This window comes from Lactuca sativa, chromosome 4 (assembly GCF_002870075.4).
Source record: "Lactuca sativa cultivar Salinas chromosome 4, Lsat_Salinas_v11, whole genome shotgun sequence".
NCBI lineage: Eukaryota > Viridiplantae > Streptophyta > Magnoliopsida > Asterales > Asteraceae > Lactuca > Lactuca sativa.
The window spans coordinates 146,753,603-146,763,495 of record NC_056626.2 but is presented as its reverse complement, the minus strand read 5'-3'; positions in this window follow the sequence as shown (position 1 = coordinate 146,763,495).

The window sequence follows — 9,893 nt, the reverse complement described above, 5'->3', positions numbered from 1 at the left end:
CAATGATGATTAAGATGACCTTAGGATAAATCCTTTGTTATGAATAAATAGTAACACGGAGATGGGTAATTGGGTTAATTGTTTGATAATTAAACACATTAATTATATTATTGTGGGTTGAAAACCCTATGTACTCACCAGGTTTCCCAATTTGACCCATTCAGTTTATTTGTATCATAGGTTTCGATGTGAAGATACATTACACTGGGAGATTAAAGGAGATGTAGATCATTAGTGTAAATTGATGTAAGGTCTGTTTATACTTATTTTTTGTATCAGTTATGGCATCCCAAGTTTTAAAAAGATATCAATATCGAACATTTATTTGAAAATGTTTAATGTTAATATTATCTCAAATTGAAATAATATTTTTGGGAGCAGTTCCGCAACAAAAGAAATACCTTATTTTAAAAATAAGCATAAAGAAAAGTTTTAAAATGATTGTAAATCTGGGGATGTCACAGAACACTATGGTCAATAGCTCCTTCTCCGTGGTAGAGTAGTTGCTTTGAGCATTGCCTAGTGTCCTTGATGCATAATGATCACATGAGAGACTCTTCCATTCTTTTGACCCAAAACAGAGCCTATAGCATAGTTGCTTGCATCATACATTATCTCAAAGGGGAGATCCCAATTTGGTTCTTGTATGATGGGGGCGGTTGTAAGCAACTCTTTGTGCTTTACAAAAGCCTATTTGCACACCTCATTGAACTCGAAATCAACTACTTTTGTTGTAACATCCTGATTCGGATTATCCATGATTAGGGTTCGTGGGCCACGAGCCGGGCATGAGGAAGTCTCGGGTTGTGGCAAGTTGCTGGAATTGTCAGGCATCTCATCACCTTCCCGTAGGTATGAGGATCTTTAGAATCGGAGTTATATCAAATAAGCTATGGAAGTTTGAAGATTTAGCTAGACGAGTCCCTAAAGTGGAGAAGTGTGGCAGCGAAATACGTTGGGCGTACATATGCATACGCTTAGCGTACAAATGCGCGTGTTCCTTAAGCAAGAGCCACCTAGTGCGCTGGGCGCACCAGGCACAGAAGGAAAACCCTAATATTTTAAGTGACCCTATATAAAGAATGAGATGGCCTCATTTCTGGCCACCTTTCTCGGAGAGCAAACCCTCCAAAACCCTAGTCCTTCATTCTTGGAGCTTTTATGTGTATTTAAGAGCTTTTGAGAGTTTTGTGTGCTCTTGAGGAGAAGTGGAAGCCTTGGAGAAGAAGGAGTTGGAGTCCAAGCTTCTAGATCTGAGCATATCTGAGATGGGAGCTTCTTTTTGAGGTATAAAGCTTCAAACTTTACCTCTCTTTTGTTTTAAGTATGTTAATGGGGTATTTTAGGGTTTTGTCCACAAAAGGTGGAGACTTGATGAGATCCTGAACTCCAAAGACTAAGACCCTCCCCTTTTGAGCTTATTAGTGGTGTAATGTCATAAAAATGGAACCTTGGGTGTTGGGACCATGTTATGCATGAGATAAGAGCTTAATGGGTAAAGAGAATAAGTTTTTTGTGTGCTTGTGACTTCTTCAGCCACGCAAAGGCTTAAAGTCGTTAACTTTATGGAGTAGGAGATGTTAGGAAGTCCAGATCCAAGAGATGAGTTAAGGTCTCAACGGTTTAAGACCCAGAAATTAATTTAAGCAAAACTGAGTGTACGCTCAATGTAATTCTAGCACGCCCCGCGTACTGGGCTGAGGTCCCCGATCAGATTTGTGCATGCTTGAGTACGCTGAGCGTACCAAAGGAAGTACGCCCCGTGTAACCCCTCTGTGGGCTTTTGGGCTAAGTGATGTGTTGGGAATGGGGTTCGGGCTTCACACAATAGAGCCTGGGATCATAGAATCATATGTATGTGCTTCGGGCCCTTGGGTTGGGCTTGCCTTTTTGTTTCGGGTTTTGGGCCGTGTGAGGGCCCATTTATTATTCGACCTTGGTGGGCCCAATGGGTTCAGGGCATTAATGGGCTGGTAGGTGGTCTATCTTTAGACCCAAATAGTGAGAGGTTGGACTTAGCTCCTAATTGAGATAATTGTGGGTTTGGCACAGAGTTAGAGACTGGTGCGTGGCAGCAGTGTTTATAGGAGTTGTTCTTCATCCGAGGTGAGTCTTCTCACTATACTTTACCTTGAGTGGTAGCTATGTGTGACCGGAAGGTCTTATGTGCTTACATTGAGTATTATGTTATCCTGTTGTATGTGACATGCTATGCATTATGTCTTTGTGATTTATGCTATGCGGAGTTTATAGACCGGACCGAAGGGTCCAACGATTTATGAGGCTGGAAGGCTTAAGCAGATCGGACCGGAGGGTCCAACGAGCTTAGGACCAGAGGGTCCACAGAGTTAGGGCCAGAGGGTCAACAGAGTTAGGACCGGAGGGTCCATAGAGTTAGGACCAGAGGGTCTACAGAGTTATTGCCTTGAGTGGCTAATATGTGTTCTATGTGGTAGTTTGGGGAACTCACTAAGCTTCGTGCTTACCGTGTTATGTGTTATGTGTTTCAGGTTTTCTTGTCTGGATCGCGGGACGGCACCGACTTGATTGTACACACCAGAGAAAGAGTTAAGAGGATCCTGGATTAATAACTGAGTTGTGCTTTGTAATTAAATAAAAGAGATTTTTATAAGATACGTTATGAAGAGTATGCATTTTAAAAATGAAAAATTGTTTTAAATTTTCACATCGTTACATTTGCAAGATTAGGCACACTGGTCTTGTTATCTTTGAAAATTCTTTGATGAACATTCGGTAGAAACCCACATGACATACCTTTTCTTGATGGATTCTCTGGTATGCAAAAGTGCCAAATAGACATGTAAAGGTTGTCTTTTCTTGATCTTACGGTGCCACCAGGATTTGGTGAAAACTAGAATAGTCGTCTAGACAACAATAATTAGATTTATCGGCTAACCTTTCTAAAATTTGATCAATGAAAGGTAATGAGAAATTGTCATTTCTCGTGCTTGCATTAAGCTTTCGGCAGTCAATACATACTCTCCACCCGTCTTGCATATGGATGGGGACCATAATACCTTTGTTGTTCTCGACCACCATGATTAATGTCTTCTTTAATACCACTTGCATCAGGCTCACCCACTTGCTATCCGAGATTGGGTAAATTATCCCCACATCAAGGAGCTTCAATTTCCCTTTCTTCACAACTTCCATCATCAGTGGATTCAATCTTCTTTGTGTATCCCATGTTGGCTTGAACTCGTCCTCCATCAAAATTTTGTGCATACAAGTGGAGGGACTCAATCCTTTGATATCTGTAATCATCCAACCCATGGCTTCTTTCTGTTCTTTTAAAACCTTGAGGAGTTGTTCTTCTTCAAATTCGGTTTAGTGAGTAGAAATGATAACCAAAAAAATCTCATTTCCAAAGTTAGCATACTTCAAGTGTTGAGGTAGGACCTTCAATTCCAATTCCAGTGGTATTAGGAATGTGGCAACTTCTTGTGACTTTGGGGCAACTCAATTTTCTTGACATCGAATTGTGTAGTTTTCTTGACCTTCAAATTGTTAACCAACTTTTCAACTTTCGAATCTAGAGAATAAAGCTTCAATTTCTTGTCTAGCTTCTCACAATCAAACCCTTTGCTTGGAATCATCTTCAACATCTCACCATTTGTCAACTCAAACAACTATTAGGTTATTGATTCAACAACATCAACAAAATATAAAGATGAGACATCACCAGGATATCTCATAGCATCATAAATATTAAATCTTAATGTTTCACCAACAAATTCCATTGTAAAGTTACCCGTATGCACATCAATCTTTGTCCTAGCCGTTTTCAAAAAGGGTCTTCCAAGCAAGATTAGAGTTGATTTGGAGGAAGCTTGTTCCTCTAAATCAATCACCTAGAAATCTGATGTTAAGACCAATTGATTAACTTACACCAAAACATCTCCTATGACACCTCTAGGAAAAATACTTGATTTATCCGCATGTGAAATTATGACACCTGTTTCGTTTAAATGACCAACATTTAAAGATTTATATACCGAATAGGGCATGAAATTAACAGAAGCACCAAGATCAAGCATATCACTACTACTCCCCTATCTTGCAAGGAATTTTAAACATTCCAAGGTCTTTGCATTTAGGTGGGAGTTTTATTTGTAAAATCGCGAATACATTTTTGCTCATTGAAATCTTTTCATTCCATTTCAATTTTCTTTTGTTTGTGAAAAGTTCTTTCAAAAAATTTGCATGTATAGGGATTTTCTTGATTGCATCAAGTAATGGAATTTTTACCTCCACCTTTTGGAAGGTGTCCAAGATTTCTTTCTCCTCTGCATTCTTCTTTAAAGTGGCAATTCAGGAGGGGAATGGTGGTTGAGTAGCTATTGGAGTTACTAAAATGGTAGCCTTCTTTGGAGTTTTGGTTTGTGCATCATTCTTGACAATCATATCTTCAATGAGGGTGATCTTTATTTCTTCCTCATCCTCCTTGACTTCTTTGTTGAGCTACTCTCTTCGATTTGTTTATTACTTCTAAAGGTCAACACATTGACATTTGGGTTCTTTTCAGTTGAGAAGGTAATTTACCATGGGACTCCAACTTGCTCAAGGATGTAACTATATCTCCCACTTGTGCTTCAAGGTTGGAGATACCAATTCTTGTCTCTTTTTGGAATTGTTTGGTGCTAGTGCAAAGATACTTTGACAATGTCTTCAGGATACATTACGGAGCTACTTGGTTGGGATTGATGAGGTTGTTGGTGATGATGTGGAGGGTGGGGTTTGGATTGATAGTGTGGTTGTGGATGTTGGTAATGGGGTTGTTGTGGTGGGTAAGAAGGTCTAACCAATGCATTTTGAGGCAATGGCCTTGGGTTGTAGCTCATATTAGGATTTGGCTTCCAATTTGACTTATAAGCATTCTGATAACTGGATGGCTTGTTGTGGTAGTTTTGAAATTCTCTCGTGGCATTTACATGTTCTGCATCTTCATGAAGAATGGAACATATTTCACATGGGATATCTCATTGTTGCACATATTTCACAAACCATCACTTATGGATTTTGTCCCATGGCTAACTTTTGAATAACTAATGTTAACTCTTTAATTTAAGACCCGAGGCTTGATGTCACCGCATCATTGACTTTTTGATGCGCGTCATTCTTCATGTCTTTGTGGGGGTCAAAGTGTTGAGAATTGGTGGATATGGTGTTGAAGATTTGTCTTCTTTGTTGAGGAGTATTGTTAAAGACATCTCTACCACTTGAAGCATCAAATAGTATTATCTCTATTGGTAACAATCCCTCGTAAAAGTGTTGAATTAGAAGTTTTTCTTGAATTTGGTGTTGTGGGTAACTTAAACACAAGCTAGTGAATTTCTTCCAATAATCATGGAAAGTCTCATTTTATCCTTGGCAGATTCCCCAAATCTCATTTCTAAGACCTAAGACTCCTAAGGCAGGATAGAATTTATCAAGGAAAGCTCTTGCCATGTCGGTCCATGAGTTAGTCGACCCCGGTGGAAGATAATATAACCAATCTTTTGCTCTATCGGCCAATCAAAAAGGGAATGCCCTTAACTTGATTTGATCATCGGTTGACCCTTATGGCTTCATGCTAGTGCAAAAGATGTGGAACATCTTCAAGTGCTTATGATAGTCTTCATTTTCTAATCCACGAAAAGTTGGAAGGTGATAAACTAAGCTTGAATTCAATTCCAAGCCTCCTACCAAAATGGGGTAGTTGATATTAGTTGGGGTTTTCGTGGCATCGGTTTCCATCATTAGTCTCAAGGTTCTCTTGGGAGCTTCTTCTCCGCCCGCCATTGGATTTTGGTTTAGGATGGGTGGATCTTGTTTTAGAGGTGGTGTTTTAGGAATCGATTGGCAAGGGTTAGGGCTAGAATTAGGTTCTACTTCGGTTTTAGTGTCGCTAGAGGAAGCGGTTTCAACCTCTGGGTCCATGTTAGGGTTTGAAGTTTGACCATGTTCTATTCTCCTTTCCTTTTCCAAACGCCTTGCTTTTTTTGAATTTCTGGATTGTAGATCAAAGTACATGTACATTGAGATCTGGGCATAGAGAAACAAATTGATTAAAAATAAATCAACCCTAGCAACGGGGCTAAAATTTGGTGGTTGTCGAGGCCAACAAAATAAATATCGTTAATATTCCAAAAAAAACAGCGTATAATGGTAAACGGATCATATCCATGGAGATTGGTTCAATTTTATAACTCTATGAAAATCTATTATTCAAGCACTTATGAAACAAAAATAAAATTAAAATAGGGGTTTAAATCTTTTTGGTTGCTTTGAGAAAACTAGATTTATGCTAGAATGTAGAAACTATAAATAAACAAGTAAAAGGTTTGATTTAAATCAATGAAAGGGAGTTGGTTGACATTGGAATTCACCACATGTATTTCTTAGTTAACTTACCATTAGATAATATCATGCAATACATGTGATTTAATTTAACTTGGCTATAGCAATTCATAAGCATAGATCACCTCAATTATTCTTTGTTATTAAAATGGCTAGAGAAGCTCATAACATATTTCCTTAATCAAAGTCACAAAATTAATGAAGCATGTAACTTTGTGAAAGTCAATTAGCATTAAGTTTTAAGAGTCACCAAGTCTAAAAGATAATCAAATGCTCACATTATCATTACGGGGGAAATATTTCCATGGCTTAAGTGAAATGAAAACAAACACATAAACCATTTATTGCTTACTAATTTGAGTGTCCATTACTTACCGAAGAAATTAGCCAACAAAGTAAATATTCATTCATCCAAACTCATGATTAAAGACACACAAACATAAAAAGATGCTTAACCAGAAAACATTTCCATAAATTTCAAGCACAAGTTCATAAGAAATCTTCAAAGTAACTAATCATACATGGGATAAAACAACCATCAACCAAAGATAAACTTATCCTAACATGGCTAAGATTAAGGAAAAGTAATATAGTTTAGAAATATCAAACATTGTCCAAGATGAAAGATGAAAAATCCACCAATCTTCAAGATGTTCTTGGGAGCAAAATATGTGTGTTCTTTAAAGAGCTCTCCCTCCCCCTAAGCTCAAAATTGTAGTTAAATATGTTAAAAATTCGGATCTAAAATTTGTCAAAAAAGTATCCCACCAAACTTCCCAAAGTAGAGGCAAGAGGCTAAAATTCAGATTCTTCACTGCAGGATCCATGCAGACGGTTTATGGATGCATGTGAACCGCATGTAAATGTTGGTTGGGACAATTTGGTCCATTTTTAAATGGGCCTCCTTCTCCATTGCTTCATATCACGATCCAAACCAAGTGCAGGCTCTTAATAGCCCAAATATGTCTTCTAAACTCCTCCGGGATGGTCCATTGATCCGTTGATCTTCCAAAGCTCATATTTTCCTCATCATCATTCTTCATTCAAGGTAAAGTCCATTATTATCCATCTCTTTTTGACATCAAGCCGGATTGTCTTCTTTCTTTGCAATCCAAATCCAAGAGTTCCATAGTTTAGCTCACAAGTACTGCAAGTTTCCCGTTTTCAAGGTATCGCACTCCCTCAATCCTCCGTGTTGAATAGTCTTCGACAAATCTTGCAGTTAATCTCAAAAGACTAAAAAATACCCGATAAAGATGAAAAAAAAGAGAAAATATGCATAAATATTAACTAAAATGAGATGGAATGAGCTAAAATAAACTAGGAAAAGAAGTAATAAAATGAAACTATCAATATGCATGCTCTCCTACATGACTTTAAACATACATCTCATAAGCATACATACATATAATTATATATATATATATATATATATATATATATATATATATATATATATATATATATATATATATATATATATATATATATATAACTCACTTTGTTAGGTTGTGAGACTAACTATCCATTTTTCTTCAATTCTTCCATTGATGCATCTTGATCCATCTTCTTTGCTCTTATGTCAATTCATACACATCTACAAGTTTCTTAATACTTGTCTTATCCTATTCAGACCTTATGAATCTTATGGTCAAAATTACCACTTAATGGATCATATTTCTAACATCTCATTTTCTAGTTCTAATTCAACACAATCAATGAATTAAGCACCACATACTACCTAATTCATTATAATCTAATCTAATGCATCAATTCACATTACAACTAGTTAGGGTTTCAAACCCTAACTCTCTTTGGATTGATCCCACCATATAAATCACATATAGATCTTGTTCAAAGCTCTTAAACACTCTTAATGACATCAATAACAAGCTTCCTAAGAGTAATCTTTCATATCTAACTCAATTCCATAAATCACCATTAAAGCCCTACTAGCTTAGAAATGGAGAAAATGATTACCTTAGGAGACTTCATGTCAAATACAAGCCACAAGCACCCTTGATCGCTTCTTGATCCTTCTTAAATCTCAAAATCGTCAGAGCTTGGCAATGGAGGGTTTGGGGGTGCGTTATGACAAGAATGAAGGCTTAACATCCTTTAATCTATTGCGACACCACATCATGATGGCCATTTGACTTCGGTCAATGGAAGACCGCTTACGCCACCTCATAATGGCGATCTATTTACCGCGCCACGGTACCTAGAGATAAGCAAAGTGCATTACCAATTCGATTCCAGCTTTGGGGACAACTTCCCATACAACTTCTAACCTTCATAACTTCTACATTCTATATCTGTTTTCTATGGTATTTATATCCATGTGAAGGTGGGAACATATTCTACAAGTTTGTTATGTCATTTCTTACTAACTTAATATGGATCTTAATCTATTAAGTCACAAACTTGGCCCAAAAAGCATAAAAATACCCATTTTACCCTTTTGACCAAAATGCATCTTGTCATGCATTCTTTCTCTTGAACTTACTCATCTTATCTTTTCTAAGTGACTTAAACTTATCTTAGCAATTTTCATGAAGTCACATCTTCATAAACTTACTAAATTCTCATTAATGAGCATTTTGCCCTTTTGGTCAAGATTTGACTAAAAGTCAAATTTCTCTAAATTTCAAGCTCTTACGTTCCATATTGCTCCCACTTAGAAAAAAAACTTTGTAATTATATGTCTTCTGGAATAGCAATCAGTAGGATCATAAACTCTTCATCCCAAACAATCATTTAAGACAATTTACATAAATACAATTAGTATATGTCAAGTTGAGTTACGCTTCTTGTCTAAAATAAGCTACATAGCTAGAAAATATGACAACTACCTCAGACATCATAAGACCAAATCTAAGAGACCGGGTGATCCCGTGCCACAAAGACTATACAAATGACAAGTAAGTGTTCTTTGAAGGAATGGTTTATGAACCGATTCCACAACGCCTAAGATGTTGGTTTAAAAACTCATTTTCTTTATTAGAACAAAAAGGTTTATGATAGCCTCATTGATTTGTATTTCAATCTTCACTATGAAACAATTTTAGCAAATCTAAAATTACAACAATAAAGAATAAAAGTCGTCAGTGAAATTGATTAGATATTTATCATAAAATTTGTTCATGGATTAAAAAGATCACATACATGACTATGTATAATTCTTTATCGAACCTTTTGTTCTTTCATCACCATTAGAGAAAAACACTTGAAAACTATCTTCCCATATAAATAGGATTCACATATATCAAAAGAATCAGATTTATTTGCCTTCAAAATTCCATCTTTTGAAGTTGGTATATTTGTTTCATGTTTATATAGTTTAGATGATAATGACATAAATAATATTGAACCAAATATCATTGATTGTATATGTGTATCTTTATAACTATTAACTTAATGAAAAATTATAGATTTACTTCATAAATGACATTATGGAAAAATATTCTTAACATATAATACATCGTGTAATAACATGAATGTGAACATACATTAAATGATAAGTAAATCTAGAT